The sequence below is a fragment of the Phyllobates terribilis genome, unplaced genomic scaffold (genome assembly GCF_046119375.1).
Source record: "Phyllobates terribilis strain yellow unplaced genomic scaffold, ASM4611937v1 Scaffold_488__1_contigs__length_1352022, whole genome shotgun sequence".
Classification (NCBI taxonomy): Eukaryota; Metazoa; Chordata; class Amphibia; order Anura; family Dendrobatidae; genus Phyllobates; species Phyllobates terribilis.
Window position 1 is genome coordinate 1,136,242 of NW_027363248.1, and position 17,102 is coordinate 1,153,343.

The following is a 17,102-nucleotide window of genomic DNA, read 5'->3' on the forward strand; positions in this document are numbered from 1 at the left end:
TCTGATTTTAGAAACTGCATTAAAGAAGGGGTGCACCGGTCCTGGAGATACTGCAATACCAGGTCAATGCGTGGAGTGGACAGAGCAAGCTCTTTTTCCATCTCCCTGTTCTAAAAATCCATTTAATATATGGTCCCCAGATAGGGGACGTATCAGATATTAAACTGATAAGAACAGATACTACACTTGATCTTAGCCAAAAGGCCGAGAAGCGATAACCAGAATTGGTTTCAAACTACGGAGCCACCCAAGGATCCTGAAAAGTCCATTTGTGGAGATGAGCTCCTGGACTCCCGTTAAGAAGACATGTTGTCAACCTCTAGATCCCTTACATGCCTGCACTTTTCGGCTTGCTGCTGCTGCAATCCACGCGTTTTAGATCTGCATAACTCCACCTCTTTAAACACAGCACCTTCACCCCCTGCTGTTCCCACCCGCCTCAACACCGTTGGAAGGGAGGAGAACCAATTAAGGCGGGGGGTGGGGTGGAACGAGCAGCTGTCTACCCTTAGCAGGAGGGCTCCTGATTACATACCTCTCCTGCTGCTGCTGCTGCTGGCTGTCCAGCAGCAGACTGAAGGTGGCTGCTGCTGTGCACAGGTATATAAAGGCTCAGAGCCTATTATGACACGCGCAGCCAGCGTTCCATTGCCACATTCCATCTACTGCAGGCAGGATACCTGGCTGGCTGAATGTCGCTGAGAAGCTCACAGAGACCGCCATAAGCAACAGTTTAACAGAATGCCACAGACTAATCAACCAAACTTTTTGGGTTGGGTTCTCTTTTATAGTCTGCAGGCATTAAATGAAAGAAGTCAGTGTTCCAGCAGAAGGAGACAACGTTTCAGAAAAGGCATTGTAGCAAACCAAAAAAGAAATTTTAAGCGCAGCAGAGTAACCAGCGCACATACCTGTTAGCTCAGGTGAGTTTAAAAGGCTGCTGTTGATAACAAGGGCATTTGCTAAATAGATGGTGTGTGTGCATCAGTATACTGAAAGGTCAATTATATTGTGCAGCTTATCTCACCACCTGTAGTTATTTAGGTGAAAGCTCCAAAATGCTTGCCTAATATGTCTGTTTATCCAAAAGGAAGTAAAAAGGGAGAGCTAGAAAGATAGCATTGCATCACATTACATGGCAATGCAATGCACAGTTGCTGAAGTTGAACCAAAATGAGCTTGTAATCTGGCTTCTGCAACTTTGAACATGAAAAATCCAATGAGGAGAAGAAAAGCAAAGCCAAAGAGTCCATCCCAAAATCCGACAAACAAGCAAAATGAACAAAAAACATTGAATTCAATTCTTTCTGATTTTAGAAACTGCATTAAAGAAGGGGTGCACCGGTCCTGGAGATACTGCAATACCAGGTCAATGCGTGGAGTGGACAGAGCAAGCTCTTTTTCCATCTCCCTGTTCTAAAAATCCATTTAATATATGGTCCCCAGATAGGGGACGTATCAGATATTAAACTGATAAGAACAGATACTACACTTGATCTTAGCCAAAAGGCCGAGAAGCGATAACCAGAATTGGTTTCAAACTACGGAGCCACCCAAGGATCCTGAAAAGTCCATTTGTGGAGATGAGCTCCTGGACTCCCGTTAAGAAGACATGTTGTCAACCTCTAGATCCCTTACATGCCTGCACTTTTCGGCTTGCTGCTGCTGCGATCCACGCGTTTTAGATCTGCATAACTCCACCTCTTTAAACACAGCACCTTCACCCCCTGCTGTTCCCACCCGCCTCAACACCGTTGGAAGGGAGGAGAACCAATTAAGGCGGGGGGTGGGGTGGAACGAGCAGCTGTCTACCCTTAGCAGGAGGGCTCCTGATTACATACCTCTCCTGCTGCTGCTGCTGCTGGCTGTCCAGCAGCAGACTGAAGGTGGCTGCTGCTGTGCACAGGTATATAAAGGCTCAGAGCCTATTATGACACGCGCAGCCAGCGTTCCATTGCCACATTCCATCTACTGCAGGCAGGATACCTGGCTGGCTGAATGTCGCTGAGAAGCTCACAGAGACCGCCATAAGCAACAGTTTAACAGAATGCCACAGACTAATCAACCAAACTTTTTGGGTTGGGTTCTCTTTTATAGTCTGCAGGCATTAAATGAAAGAAGTCAGTGTTCCAGCAGAAGGAGACAACGTTTCAGAAAAGGCATTGTAGCAAACCAAAAAAGAAATTTTAAGCGCAGCAGAGTAACCAGCGCACATACCTGTTAGCTCAGGTGAGTTTAAAAGGCTGCTGTTGATAACAAGGGCATTTGCTAAATAGATGGTGTGTGTGCAACAATATACTGAAAGGTCAATTATATTGTGCAGCTTATCTCACCACCTGTAGTTATTTAGGTGAAAGCTCCAAAATGCTTGCCTAATATGTCTGTTTATCCAAAAGGAAGTAAAAAGGGAGAGCTAGAAAGATAGCATTGCATCACATTACATGGCAATGCAATGCACAGTTGCTGAAGTTGAACCAAAATGAGCTTGTAATCTGGCTTCTGCAACTTTGAACATGAAAAATCCAATGAGGAGAAGAAAAGCAAAGCCAAAGAGTCCATCCCAAAATCCGACAAACAAGCAAAATGAACAAAAAACATTGAATTCAATTCTTTCTGATTTTAGAAACTGCATTAAAGAAGGGGTGCACCGGTCCTGGAGATACTGCAATACCAAGTCAATGCGTGGAGTGGACAGAGCAAGCTCTTTTTCCATCTCCCTGTTCTAAAAATCCATTTAATATATGGTCCCCAGATAGGGGACGTATCAGATATTAAACTGATAAGAACAGATTTTTTTTTTTTTTTTTTCGAAAGCCCGAATTCGTGTACAAAACCCGAGTGCGCTTAAAAAAGTGACAAGTGCCACAAAAAAAGTGCACTAGGATGCTGGTCTTCTTGAAACCCTCTCCAAAAGGAGAAGAGTCCCCCAAACCATTCCCCGTCCCTCCGAGCCAGAAGGCCACAGCGAGGAACAGGGACAAATAGCCACCTCCAGCCGGAGCCAGAGGCGACCCAATCTTACCCCCAGCACCTGCCCGAGTTCTCACCCGAGCAAGGCACTGGGAGCCAAAGACTGTGCTCCCCTCCCGGAAGAGGGGAGCCAACAACGCTCTACTCCAGAAAGAGGAGAGCCAGGGGGGTTCAGGGGGGAGCGGAACCTGATGGCCACACACTCCCCCCCTAGACCTGCCAAGAGAGGAACCCGTAAGGGAACCGCATCCCGACAAAATCCTAGTAAGGACGTGGACACACGTGAAAAAGTGGACACACAGTGACAAAAAAATTTAATAAATAGTGAAGGTTTCACAGTATAATACTGCCCGGACCTTCGACCGGGAATTGAAAAATTCCCCATCCTAAGGCCAGAAGGCCCGGAATAAGGGTGTGTGTGAAGAAAGAAATATTGAAGTGCTAGTGCAAATGTGCCATAAACTCAAGTGGGGTTCCCAATCCCAGTGATTTGAGGCACCCCAGGGTCACCACTCCTGGGGCACTTCACACTTCGGGCTTTCGATCTTCCCCGGCCCAATGGCGTCGATCCTGGGGGGCCATGCTTTCCACCAGATGACTATATTAGCCACCTGGCGTACTAACAAGCGCCTAAACCCCAGTGTGCATAATGTATCAATCTACTAGGGCGGCCAACATCCAAAACCGCCTTTTCGAAAGATACTACACTTGATCTTAGCCAAAAGGCCGAGAAGCGATAACCAGAATTGGTTTCAAACTACGGAGCCACCCAAGGATCCTGAAAAGTCCATTTGTGGAGATGAGCTCCTGGACTCCCGTTAAGAAGACATGTTGTCAACCTCTAGATCCCTTACATGCCTGCACTTTTCGGCTTGCTGCTGCTGCAATCCACGCGTTTTAGATCTGCATAACTCCACCTCTTTAAACACAGCACCTTCACCCCCTGCTGTTCCCACCCGCCTCAACACTGTTGGAAGGGAGGAGAACCAATTAAGGCGGGGGGTGGGGTGGAACGAGCAGCTGTCTACCCTTAGCAGGAGGGCTCCTGATTACATACCTCTCCTGCTGCTGCTGCTGCTGGCTGTCCAGCAGCAGACTGAAGGTGGCTGCTGCTGTGCACAGGTATATAAAGGCTCAGAGCCTATTATGACACGCGCAGCCAGCGTTCCATTGCCACATTCCATCTACTGCAGGCAGGATACCTGGCTGGCTGAATGTCGCTGAGAAGCTCACAGAGACCGCCATAAGCAACAGTTTAACAGAATGCCACAGACTAATCAACCAAACTTTTTGGGTTGGGTTCTCTTTTATAGTCTGCAGGCATTAAATGAAAGAAGTCAGTGTTCCAGCAGAAGGAGACAACGTTTCAGAAAAGGCATTGTAGCAAACCAAAAAAGAAATTTTAAGCGCAGCAGAGTAACCAGCGCACATACCTGTTAGCTCAGGTGAGTTTAAAAGGCTGCTGTTGATAACAAGGGCATTTGCTAAATAGATGGTGTGTGTGCAACAATATACTGAAAGGTCAATTATATTGTGCAGCTTATCTCACCACCTGTAGTTATTTAGGTGAAAGCTCCAAAATGCTTGCCTAATATGTCTGTTTATCCAAAAGGAAGTAAAAAGGGAGAGCTAGAAAGATAGCATTGCATCACATTACATGGCAATGCAATGCACAGTTGCTGAAGTTGAACCAAAATGAGCTTGTAATCTGGCTTCTGCAACTTTGAACATGAAAAATCCAATGAGGAGAAGAAAAGCAAAGCCAAAGAGTCCATCCCAAAATCCGACAAACAAGCAAAATGAACAAAAAACATTGAATTCAATTCTTTCTGATTTTAGAAACTGCATTAAAGAAGGGGTGCACCGGTCCTGGAGATACTGCAATACCAGGTCAATGCGTGGAGTGGACAGAGCAAGCTCTTTTTCCATCTCCCTGTTCTAAAAATCCATTTAATATATGGTCCCCAGATAGGGGACGTATCAGATATTAAACTGATAAGAACAGATACTACACTTGATCTTAGCCAAAAGGCCGAGAAGCGATAACCAGAATTGGTTTCAAACTACGGAGCCACCCAAGGATCCTGAAAAGTCCATTTGTGGAGATGAGCTCCTGGACTCCCGTTAAGAAGACATGTTGTCAACCTCTAGATCCCTTACATGCCTGCACTTTTCGGCTTGCTGCTGCTGCAATCCACGCGTTTTAGATCTGCATAACTCCACCTCTTTAAACACAGCACCTTCACCCCCTGCTGTTCCCACCCGCCTCAACACCGTTGGAAGGGAGGAGAACCAATTAAGGTGGGGGGTGGGGTGGAACGAGCAGCTGTCTACCCTTAGCAGGAGGGCTCCTGATTACATACCTCTCCTGCTGCTGCTGCTGCTGGCTGTCCAGCAGCAGACTGAAGGTGGCTGCTGCTGTGCACAGGTATATAAAGGCTCAGAGCCTATTATGACACGCGCAGCCAGCGTTCCATTGCCACATTCCATCTACTGCAGGCAGGATACCTGGCTGGCTGAATGTCGCTGAGAAGCTCACAGAGACCGCCATAAGCAACAGTTTAACAGAATGCCACAGACTAATCAACCAAACTTTTTGGGTTGGGTTCTCTTTTATAGTCTGCAGGCATTAAATGAAAGAAGTCAGTGTTCCAGCAGAAGGAGACAACGTTTCAGAAAAGGCATTGTAGCAAACCAAAAAAGAAATTTTAAGCGCAGCAGAGTAACCAGCGCACATACCTGTTAGCTCAGGTGAGTTTAAAAGGCTGCTGTTGATAACAAGGGCATTTGCTAAATAGATGGTGTGTGTGCAACAATATACTGAAAGGTCAATTATATTGTGCAGCTTATCTCACCACCTGTAGTTATTTAGGTGAAAGCTCCAAAATGCTTGCCTAATATGTCTGTTTATCCAAAAGGAAGTAAAAAGGGAGAGCTAGAAAGATAGCATTGCATCACATTACATGGCAATGCAATGCACAGTTGCTGAAGTTGAACCAAAATGAGCTTGTAATCTGGCTTCTGCAACTTTGAACATGAAAAATCCAATGAGGAGAAGAAAAGCAAAGCCAAAGAGTCCATCCCAAAATCCGACAAACAAGCAAAATGAACAAAAAACATTGAATTCAATTCTTTCTGATTTTAGAAACTGCATTAAAGAAGGGGTGCACCGGTCCTGGAGATACTGCAATACCAGGTCAATGCGTGGAGTGGACAGAGCAAGCTCTTTTTCCATCTCCCTGTTCTAAAAATCCATTTAATATATGGTCCCCAGATAGGGGACGTATCAGATATTAAACTGATAAGAACAGATACTACACTTGATCTTAGCCAAAAGGCCGAGAAGCGATAACCAGAATTGGTTTCAAACTACGGAGCCACCCAAGGATCCTGAAAAGTCCATTTGTGGAGATGAGCTCCTGGACTCCCGTTAAGAAGACATGTTGTCAACCTCTAGATCCCTTACATGCCTGCACTTTTCGGCTTGCTGCTGCTGCAATCCACGCGTTTTAGATCTGCATAACTCCACCTCTTTAAACACAGCACCTTCACCCCCTGCTGTTCCCACCCGCCTCAACACCGTTGGAAGGGAGGAGAACCAATTAAGGCGGGGGGTGGGGTGGAACGAGCAGCTGTCTACCCTTAGCAGGAGGGCTCCTGATTACATACCTCTCCTGCTGCTGCTGCTGGCTGTCCAGCAGCAGACTGAAGGTGGCTGCTGCTGTGCACAGGTATATAAAGGCTCAGAGCCTATTATGACACGCGCAGCCAGCGTTCCATTGCCACATTCCATCTACTGCAGGCAGGATACCTGGCTGGCTGAATGTCGCTGAGAAGCTCACAGAGACCGCCATAAGCAACAGTTTAACAGAATGCCACAGACAAATCAACCAAACTTTTTGGGTTGGGTTCTCTTTTATAGTCTGCAGGCATTAAATGAAAGAAGTCAGTGTTCCAGCAGAAGGAGACAACGTTTCAGAAAAGGCATTGTAGCAAACCAAAAAAGAAATTTTAAGCGCAGCAGAGTAACCAGCGCACATACCTGTTAGCTCAGGTGAGTTTAAAATGCTGCTGTTGATAACAAGGGCATTTGCTAAATAGATTTTGTGTGTGCAACAATATACTGAAAGGTCAATTATATTGTGCAGCTTATCTCACCACCTGTAGTTATTTAGGTGAAAGCTCCAAAATGCTTGCCTAATATGTCTGTTTATCCAAAAGGAAGTAAAAAGGGAGAGCTAGAAACATAGCATTGCATCACATTACATGGCAATGCAATGCACAGTTGCTGAAGTTGAACCAAAATGAGCTTGTAATCTGGCTTCTGCAACTTTGAACATGAAAAATCCAATGAGGAGAAGAAAAGCAAAGCCAAAGAGTCCATCCCAAAATCCGACAAACAAGCAAAATGAACAAAAAACATTGAATTCAATTCTTTCTGATTTTAGAAACTGCATTAAAGAAGGGGTGCACCGGTCCTGGAGATACTGCAATACCAGGTCAATGCGTGGAGTGGACAGAGCAAGCTCTTTTTCCATCTCCCTGTTCTAAAAATCCATTTAATATATGGTCCCCAGATAGGGGACGTATCAGATATTAAACTGATAAGAACAGATACTACACTTGATCTTAGCCAAAAGGCCGAGAAGCGATAACCAGAATTGGTTTCAAACTACGGAGCCACCCAAGGATCCTGAAAAGTCCATTTGTGGAGATGAGCTCCTGGACTCCCGTTAAGAAGACATGTTGTCAACCTCTAGATCCCTTACATGCCTGCACTTTTCGGCTTGCTGCTGCTGCAATCCACGCGTTTTAGATCTGCATAACTCCACCTCTTTAAACACAGCACCTTCACCCCCTGCTGTTCCCACCCGCCTCAACACCGTTGGAAGGGAGGAGAACCAATTAAGGCGGGGGGTGGGGTGGAACGAGCAGCTGTCTACCCTTAGCAGGAGGGCTCCTGATTACATACCTCTCCTGCTGCTGCTGCTGGCTGTCCAGCAGCAGACTGAAGGTGGCTGCTGCTGTGCACAGGTATATAAAGGCTCAGAGCCTATTATGACACGCGCAGCCAGCGTTCCATTGCCACATTCCATCTACTGCAGGCAGGATACCTGGCTGGCTGAATGTCGCTGAGAAGCTCACAGAGACCGCCATAAGCAACAGTTTAACAGAATGCCACAGACTAATCAACCAAACTTTTTGGGTTGGGTTCTCTTTTATAGTCTGCAGGCATTAAATGAAAGAAGTCAGTGTTCCAGCAGAAGGAGACAACGTTTCAGAAAAGGCATTGTAGCAAACCAAAAAAGAAATTTTAAGCGCAGCAGAGTAACCAGCGCACATACCTGTTAGCTCAGGTGAGTTTAAAAGGCTGCTGTTGATAACAAGGGCATTTGCTAAATAGATGGTGTGTGTGCAACAATATACTGAAAGGTCAATTATATTGTGCAGCTTATCTCACCACCTGTAGTTATTTAGGTGAAAGCTCCAAAATGCTTGCCTAATATGTCTGTTTATCCAAAAGGAAGTAAAAAGGGAGAGCTAGAAAGATAGCATTGCATCACATTACATGGCAATGCAATGCACAGTTGCTGAAGTTGAACCAAAATGAGCTTGTAATCTGGCTTCTGCAACTTTGAACATGAAAAATCCAATGAGGAGAAGAAAAGCAAAGCCAAAGAGTCCATCCCAAAATCCGACAAACAAGCAAAATGAACAAAAAACATTGAATTCAATTCTTTCTGATTTTAGAAACTGCATTAAAGAAGGGGTGCACCGGTCCTGGAGATACTGCAATACCAGGTCAATGCGTGGAGTGGACAGAGCAAGCTCTTTTTCCATCTCCCTGTTCTAAAAATCCATTTAATATATGGTCCCCAGATAGGGGACGTATCAGATATTAAACTGATAAGAACAGATACTACACTTGATCTTAGCCAAAAGGCCGAGAAGCGATAACCAGAATTGGTTTCAAACTACGGAGCCACTCAAGGATCCTGAAAAGTCCATTTGTGGAGATGAGCTCCTGGACTCCCGTTAAGAAGACATGTTGTCAACCTCTAGATCCCTTACATGCCTGCACTTTTCGGCTTGCTGCTGCTGCAATCCACGCGTTTTAGATCTGCATAACTCCACCTCTTTAAACACAGCACCTTCACCCCCTGCTGTTCCCACCCGCCTCAACACCGTTGGAAGGGAGGAGAACCAATTAAGGCGGGGGGTGGGGTGGAACGAGCAGCTGTCTACCCTTAGCAGGAGGGCTCCTGATTACATACCTCTCCTGCTGCTGCTGCTGCTGGCTGTCCAGCAGCAGACTGAAGGTGGCTGCTGCTGTGCACAGGTATATAAAGGCTCAGAGCCTATTATTACACGCGCAGCCAGCGTTCCATTGCCACATTCCATCTACTGCAGGCAGGATACCTGGCTGGCTGAATGTCGCTGAGAAGCTCACAGAGACCGCCATAAGCAACAGTTTAACAGAATGCCACAGACTAATCAACCAAACTTTTTGGGTTGGGTTCTCTTTTATAGTCTGCAGGCATTAAATGAAAGAAGTCAGTGTTCCAGCAGAAGGAGACAACGTTTCAGAAAAGGCATTGTAGCAAACCAAAAAAGAAATTTTAAGCGCAGCAGAGTAACCAGCGCACATACCTGTTAGCTCAGGTGAGTTTAAAAGGCTGCTGTTGATAACAAGGGCATTTGCTAAATAGATGGTGTGTGTGCAACAATATACTGAAAGGTCAATTATATTGTGCAGCTTATCTCACCACCTGTAGTTATTTAGGTGAAAGCTCCAAAATGCTTGCCTAATATGTCTGTTTATCCAAAAGGAAGTAAAAAGGGAGAGCTAGAAAGATAGCATTGCATCACATTACATGGCAATGCAATGCACAGTTGCTGAAGTTGAACCAAAATGAGCTTGTAATCTGGCTTCTGCAACTTTGAACATGAAAAATCCAATGAGGAGAAGAAAAGCAAAGCCAAAGAGTCCATCCCAAAATCCGACAAACAAGCAAAATGAACAAAAAACATTGAATTCAATTCTTTCAGATTTTAGAAACTGCATTAAAGAAGGGGTGCACCGGTCCTGGAGATACTGCAATACCAGGTCAATGCGTGGAGTGGACAGAGCAAGCTCTTTTTCCATCTCCCTGTTCTAAAAATCCATTTAATATATGGTCCCCAGATAGGGGACGTATCAGATATTAAACTGATAAGAACAGATACTACACTTGATCTTAGCCAAAAGGCCGAGAAGCGATAACCAGAATTGGTTTCAAACTACGGAGCCACCCAAGGATCCTGAAAAGTCCATTTGTGGAGATGAGCTCCTGGACTCCCGTTAAGAAGACATGTTGTCAACCTCTAGATCCCTTACATGCCTGCACTTTTCGGCTTGCTGCTGCTGCAATCCACGCGTTTTAGATCTGCATAACTCCACCTCTTTAAACACAGCACCTTCACCCCCTGCTGTTCCCACCCGCCTCAACACCGTTGGAAGGGAGGAGAACCAATTAAGGCGGGGGGTGGGGTGGAACGAGCAGCTGTCTACCCTTAGCAGGAGGGCTCCTGATTACATACCTCTCCTGCTGCTGCTGCTGCTGGCTGTCCAGCAGCAGACTGAAGGTGGCTGCTGCTGTGCACAGGTATATAAAGGCTCAGAGCCTATTATGACACGCGCAGCCAGCGTTCCATTGCCACATTCCATCTACTGCAGGCAGGATACCTGGCTGGCTGAATGTCGCTGAGAAGCTCACAGAGACCGCCATAAGCAACAGTTTAACAGAATGCCACAGACTAATCAACCAAACTTTTTGGGTTGGGTTCTCTTTTATAGTCTGCAGGCATTAAATGAAAGAAGTCAGTGTTCCAGCAGAAGGAGACAACGTTTCAGAAAAGGCATTGTAGCAAACCAAAAAAGAAATTTTAAGCGCAGCAGAGTAACCAGCGCACATACCTGTTAGCTCAGGTGAGTTTAAAAGGCTGCTGTTGATAACAAGGGCATTTGCTAAATAGATGGTGTGTGTGCAACAATATACTGAAAGGTCAATTATATTGTGCAGCTTATCTCACCACCTGTAGTTATTTAGGTGAAAGCTCCAAAATGCTTGCCTAATATGTCTGTTTATCCAAAAGGAAGTAAAAAGGGAGAGCTAGAAAGATAGCATTGCATCACATTACATGGCAATGCAATGCACAGTTGCTGAAGTTGAACCAAAATGAGCTTGTAATCTGGCTTCTGCAACTTTGAACATGAAAAATCCAATGAGGAGAAGAAAAGCAAAGCCAAAGAGTCCATCCCAAAATCCGACAAACAAGCAAAATGAACAAAAAACATTGAATTCAATTCTTTCTGATTTTAGAAACTGCATTAAAGAAGGGGTGCACCGGTCCTGGAGATACTGCAATACCAGGTCAATGCGTGGAGTGGACAGAGCAAGCTCTTTTTCCATCTCCCTGTTCTAAAAATCCATTTAATATATGGTCCCCAGATAGGGGACGTATCAGATATTAAACTGATAAGAACAGATACTACACTTGATCTTAGCCAAAAGGCCGAGAAGCGATAACCAGAATTGGTTTCAAACTACGGAGCCACCCAAGGATCCTGAAAAGTCCATTTGTGGAGATGAGCTCCTGGACTCCCGTTAAGAAGACATGTTGTCAACCTCTAGATCCCTTACATGCCTGCACTTTTCGGCTTGCTGCTGCTGCAATCCACGCGTTTTAGATCTGCATAACTCCACCTCTTTAAACACAGCACCTTCACCCCCTGCTGTTCCCACCCGCCTCAACACCGTTGGAAGGGAGGAGAACCAATTAAGGCGGGGGGTGGGGTGGAACGAGCAGCTGTCTACCCTTAGCAGGAGGGCTCCTGATTACATACCTCTCCTGCTGCTGCTGCTGCTGGCTGTCCAGCAGCAGACTGAAGGTGGCTGCTGCTGTGCACAGGTATATAAAGGCTCAGAGCCTATTATGACACGCGCAGCCAGCGTTCCATTGCCACATTCCATCTACTGCAGGCAGGATACCTGGCTGGCTGAATGTCGCTGAGAAGCTCACAGAGACCGCCATAAGCAACAGTTTAACAGAATGCCACAGACTAATCAACCAAACTTTTTGGGTTGGGTTCTCTTTTATAGTCTGCAGGCATTAAATGAAAGAAGTCAGTGTTCCAGCAGAAGGAGACAACGTTTCAGAAAAGGCATTGTAGCAAACCAAAAAAGAAATTTTAAGCGCAGCAGAGTAACCAGCGCACATACCTGTTAGCTCAGGTGAGTTTAAAAGGCTGCTGTTGATAACAAGGGCATTTGCTAAATAGATGGTGTGTGTGCAACAATATACTGAAAGGTCAATTATATTGTGCAGCTTATCTCACCACCTGTAGTTATTTAGGTGAAAGCTCCAAAATGCTTGCCTAATATGTCTGTTTATCCAAAAGGAAGTAAAAAGGGAGAGCTAGAAAGATAGCATTGCATCACATTACATGGCAATGCAATGCACAGTTGCTGAAGTTGAACCAAAATGAGCTTGTAATCTGGCTTCTGCAACTTTGAACATGAAAAATCCAATGAGGAGAAGAAAAGCAAAGCCAAAGAGTCCATCCCAAAATCCGACAAACAAGCAAAATGAACAAAAAACATTGAATTCAATTCTTTCTGATTTTAGAAACTGCATTAAAGAAGGGGTGCACCGGTCCTGGAGATACTGCAATACCAGGTCAATGCGTGGAGTGGACAGAGCAAGCTCTTTTTCCATCTCCCTGTTCTAAAAATCCATTTAATATATGGTCCCCAGATAGGGGACGTATCAGATATTAAACTGATAAGAACAGATACTACACTTGATCTTAGCCAAAAGGCCGAGAAGCGATAACCAGAATTGGTTTCAAACTACGGAGCCACCCAAGGATCCTGAAAAGTCCATTTGTGGAGATGAGCTCCTGGACTCCCGTTAAGAAGACATGTTGTCAACCTCTAGATCCCTTACATGCCTGCACTTTTCGGCTTGCTGCTGCTGCAATCCACGCGTTTTAGATCTGCATAACTCCACCTCTTTAAACACAGCACCTTCACCCCCTGCTGTTCCCACCCGCCTCAACACCGTTGGAAGGGAGGAGAACCAATTAAGGCGGGGGGTGGGGTGGAACGAGCAGCTGTCTACCCTTAGCAGGAGGGCTCCTGATTACATACCTCTCCTGCTGCTGCTGCTGCTGGCTGTCCAGCAGCAGACTGAAGGTGGCTGCTGCTGTGCACAGGTATATAAAGGCTCAGAGCCTATTATGACACGCGCAGCCAGCGTTCCATTGCCACATTCCATCTACTGCAGGCAGGATACCTGGCTGGCTGAATGTCGCTGAGAAGCTCACAGAGACCGCCATAAGCAACAGTTTAACAGAATGCCACAGACTAATCAACCAAACTTTTTGGGTTGGGTTCTCTTTTATAGTCTGCAGGCATTAAATGAAAGAAGTCAGTGTTCCAGCAGAAGGAGACAACGTTTCAGAAAAGGCATTGTAGCAAACCAAAAAATAAATTTTAAGCGCAGCAGAGTAACCAGCGCACATACCTGTTAGCTCAGGTGAGTTTAAAAGGCTGCTGTTGATAACAAGGGCATTTGCTAAATAGATGGTGTGTGTGCAACAATATACTGAAAGGTCAATTATATTGTGCAGCTTATCTCACCACCTGTAGTTATTTAGGTGAAAGCTCCAAAATGCTTGCCTAATATGTCTGTTTATCCAAAAGGAAGTAAAAAGGGAGAGCTAGAAAGATAGCATTGCATCACATTACATGGCAATGCAATGCACAGTTGCTGAAGTTGAACCAAAATGAGCTTGTAATCTGGCTTCTGCAACTTTGAACATGAAAAATCCAATGAGGAGAAGAAAAGCAAAGCCAAAGAGTCCATCCCAAAATCCGACAAACAAGCAAAATGAACAAAAAACATTGAATTCAATTCTTTCTGATTTTAGAAACTGCATTAAAGAAGGGGTGCACCGGTCCTGGAGATACTGCAATACCAGGTCAATGCGTGGAGTGGACAGAGCAAGCTCTTTTTCCATCTCCCTGTTCTAAAAATCCATTTAATATATGGTCCCCAGATAGGGGACGTATCAGATATTAAACTGATAAGAACAGATTTTTTTTTTTTTTTTTTTTTTTTTAAAACCACTCAGGTTTAGATATAAGCAAACAGTTAACCAGACTTCGTCATAAGTTATACTGCCACTTCATAAACATCATTGTGGTTTCTTTATTAAAGTATTATTCAACAAAAATACAAACAAGTAATCCTATGCCAGAGAAATTTCCAGAAAAAATATCAACGGTATTTAACCATATCCTGCCACTTAAGGTATTTCCACACACCTTCAGAATCTGTTCCACCACCACCACCTTCTCTTGTATCCCACAAATAGATTACATATAGTCTTGCTAAGATCAACCTAATACAATCATTTACTGTTAAATTTACTCTTTTAAACACACACAAATTTCTCACATCCCACAAGCTCTCCTGCACACACACCATAATAAACCACATCATCCTTTCTAGGCCACGACGACTAGCACCAAAACCAAACACAGCCACTCTCCAATCAATAAACTTCACACCAGCAACCCCTTTACACAGTCCACCCACACCTTTCCACACATCATACGCAAAATTACAATCCCACATAAGGTGCCTCACCGTCTCATTCGCTCCACAACCATCCCTTGGACATACTGCAGATCTTATGAGATCTCTTTTCTTCTGAAAATCCCTCACTGGCAAAATATTATGAAGGCCCATCCATACTATATCTCGCTGTCTATTCGACACACCTTGAATGCTTAACTTCTTCCATACCCGCGCAACTTCCATAGAACGCAATCCCACCACATTACTCTCACACTCATTCACACACATCTTCCCCATCACCTTCTTAACAAACGTAAAGTCTTTCATTGCAACTGCTAACAAATCATTCTTCCTCACAAACTTCTCAATCAAACCATACCACTCAGGACACTTAAAAGCAACAGGCACATTCTTATCACGCTTCACCCAATTCAGACCATACAGCATCCATCCAGCCAAATACTTACACATAAATGCCCCTTTATTATTCTTCCCAATCAAAATGACCGTAGTCTTAATAAAATGCAATGTTAGAAACACTTCAATATTCGGAAACTTCAGTCCCCCATACAAATATTGCTTAAACAAAATCTCTCTCTTAAGTCTTTCCATCCTACTGCCCCAAAAAAACACAAAAATTAGTTTCTCCACTTTTTTAATTTTCCTATAGGGCACTGGAAAAATACAAGAAACATAAAGCAAAATAGGGAGAATAACAGCCTTAATAATAAGAACCTTCCCTACCAAAGACAAAGAACGTAACTTCCAAAAATTCATCTTCCGCACAATCCGCTCACCACATTCATCCCAACTCTCATAACCTTTCAAATCATCATTAAAAAAAACTCCCAACACTTTAATTGCACCATCCACACCAGCCACACCATCCATCTTAATCCTATTGTCACCAAAACATTTAAACATGCATTTGTTCCAATTCACACGAAACGCTGACGCGCCACAAAAAAAATTCAACAACAATTTTACTCTCTCCATAGAGGCCACACTCTCACTCACCACTACTACATCATCCATATATCCTAAGACTTTCACAGTCATTCCACCACTCCCTGGCACTAACAAACCACGCACCACTTTCTCTTTCCGAATCATACACAGCAGTGGCTCAATCACACACACAAATAATACCGGTGACATGGGACAACCTTGCCTCACACCAGACCTAATACACACTTTCTCACTCAAAAACCCATTCACCAGAAATTCACTCACCACCTCCCCATACAATCCTCTCACGGCACGCACAAATTTCTCCGGAAAACCCATTCTACGCAAAACCTCAAATAGAAACACATGAGACACGCGATCAAACGCCTTTTCAAAGTCAACAGCCATCACCATACACTTCTGCTTTCTTACTTTACAATCCCACAACACATCTCTTAAAAGACACAGATTATCCGTCATACATCTACCAGGCACTGCACACACTTGATCTTTACCAATCACATCAGCTATAACCACACGCATCCGACACGCCAAAATTTTACTGAATACCTTGTAATCGGCGTTCAGAAGCGTAATTGGCCTCCAATTACTCAAACACCTTTTATCCCCTTTCTTATGGATTAAGACCACCACTCCCTCCTTCATTGAACCCGCAAGCATCCCATTCTCCCACATAAACTGACACACTTCCACTAAATCCATACCCATCACTTCCCACATCATAACATATAGCTCCACAGGCAAACCATCCTTCCCAGGCGTCACATTTTTCCTTGCACCAAACACCGCTTTCTTAACTTCCTCCTCAATCACTGCCTCACATAGACCAGAACATCCATCCTTATCCACCTTACAATCCAAAGTCTTAAGCACTTCTTCTTTCAAACTCTCATCCACCCACTTCCTGCCAAACAACTCAGCATAAAACGTGACCACTTCCTTCATTACATCCTCCCCACTCACACAAACACCATCCACATCAAAAATCTCCTCCATACCCTCCTTCTTACCATTTATTTTTTTAAAGAAATATCTTGAACACTTTTCATCTTTATCAAGATGGACCACCTTTGACCTAAAAATTATTTCCCTTCCCTTCCTCTCCAAAGTCCTCTTCAAATCCTCTCTCGCACTTCTTAACAAATCATCCACATCCACACCACACATCCTCATTTTCTCCAGCCATTCCACCCTCATCATTAAATCTTTATATTGACTCCTAACCATGGCAACCTTTTTATAGCCCCATCGACGAAAAAACTTTTGCACTTCATGCTTCATCCAATCCCACCACACCAACACACTTTCAAACTTACTCTTTTGAGATTTACACCAACTATATTTTTTCTTAAAATCATTCACAATTCTCTCATCCTCAAGCAAACTCACATTCAATTTCCACACACCTCTCCCATGCACCCGCCTTAAATCCCCTCTAAACTCACCTTTCAGGCACACATGGTCCGAAAAAGGAACTGAAAATTGAGAAAAACCATCACATATTATATTTTTAGAAAAAAACATCCTATCAATCC

The 17,102-nt window shown here is 44.3% G+C and overlaps 10 non-coding genes and 2 pseudogenes across 10 annotated transcripts; all 12 read right to left on the reverse strand.

Annotated features, from left to right (window-relative positions):
* Positions 1 to 25: 25 nt before the first annotated feature.
* LOC141229801 (U2 spliceosomal RNA) lies at positions 26 to 216 on the reverse strand. The gene has a single exon (XR_012296422.1). It is a non-coding gene; the product is annotated as a U2 spliceosomal RNA (small nuclear RNA).
* Positions 217 to 1,331: 1,115 nt separating this feature from the next.
* On the reverse strand, positions 1,332 to 1,522 carry LOC141229802 (U2 spliceosomal RNA). Its single transcript, XR_012296423.1, has one exon. It is a non-coding gene; the product is annotated as a U2 spliceosomal RNA (small nuclear RNA).
* Positions 1,523 to 2,637: 1,115 nt separating this feature from the next.
* On the reverse strand, positions 2,638 to 2,820 carry LOC141229999 (U2 spliceosomal RNA). Its single transcript, XR_012296607.1, has one exon. It is a non-coding gene; the product is annotated as a U2 spliceosomal RNA (small nuclear RNA).
* Positions 2,821 to 3,616: 796 nt separating this feature from the next.
* On the reverse strand, positions 3,617 to 3,708 carry LOC141230019 (U2 spliceosomal RNA; annotated as a pseudogene).
* A 1,115-nt stretch (positions 3,709 to 4,823) lies between these two features.
* Positions 4,824 to 5,014, reverse strand: LOC141229803 (U2 spliceosomal RNA). The gene has a single exon (XR_012296424.1). It is a non-coding gene; the product is annotated as a U2 spliceosomal RNA (small nuclear RNA).
* Positions 5,015 to 6,129: 1,115 nt separating this feature from the next.
* Positions 6,130 to 6,320, reverse strand: LOC141229806 (U2 spliceosomal RNA). The gene has a single exon (XR_012296426.1). It is a non-coding gene; the product is annotated as a U2 spliceosomal RNA (small nuclear RNA).
* Positions 6,321 to 7,432: 1,112 nt separating this feature from the next.
* LOC141229807 (U2 spliceosomal RNA) lies at positions 7,433 to 7,623 on the reverse strand. Its single transcript, XR_012296427.1, has one exon. It is a non-coding gene; the product is annotated as a U2 spliceosomal RNA (small nuclear RNA).
* Positions 7,624 to 8,735: 1,112 nt separating this feature from the next.
* LOC141229808 (U2 spliceosomal RNA) lies at positions 8,736 to 8,926 on the reverse strand. Its single transcript, XR_012296428.1, has one exon. It is a non-coding gene; the product is annotated as a U2 spliceosomal RNA (small nuclear RNA).
* A 1,115-nt stretch (positions 8,927 to 10,041) lies between these two features.
* Positions 10,042 to 10,232, reverse strand: LOC141229809 (U2 spliceosomal RNA). The gene has a single exon (XR_012296429.1). It is a non-coding gene; the product is annotated as a U2 spliceosomal RNA (small nuclear RNA).
* A 1,115-nt stretch (positions 10,233 to 11,347) lies between these two features.
* On the reverse strand, positions 11,348 to 11,538 carry LOC141229810 (U2 spliceosomal RNA). Its single transcript, XR_012296430.1, has one exon. It is a non-coding gene; the product is annotated as a U2 spliceosomal RNA (small nuclear RNA).
* Positions 11,539 to 12,653: 1,115 nt separating this feature from the next.
* Positions 12,654 to 12,844, reverse strand: LOC141229811 (U2 spliceosomal RNA). The gene has a single exon (XR_012296431.1). It is a non-coding gene; the product is annotated as a U2 spliceosomal RNA (small nuclear RNA).
* Positions 12,845 to 13,959: 1,115 nt separating this feature from the next.
* On the reverse strand, positions 13,960 to 14,173 carry LOC141229975 (U2 spliceosomal RNA; annotated as a pseudogene).
* Between the last annotated feature and the right edge of the window lie 2,929 nt (positions 14,174 to 17,102).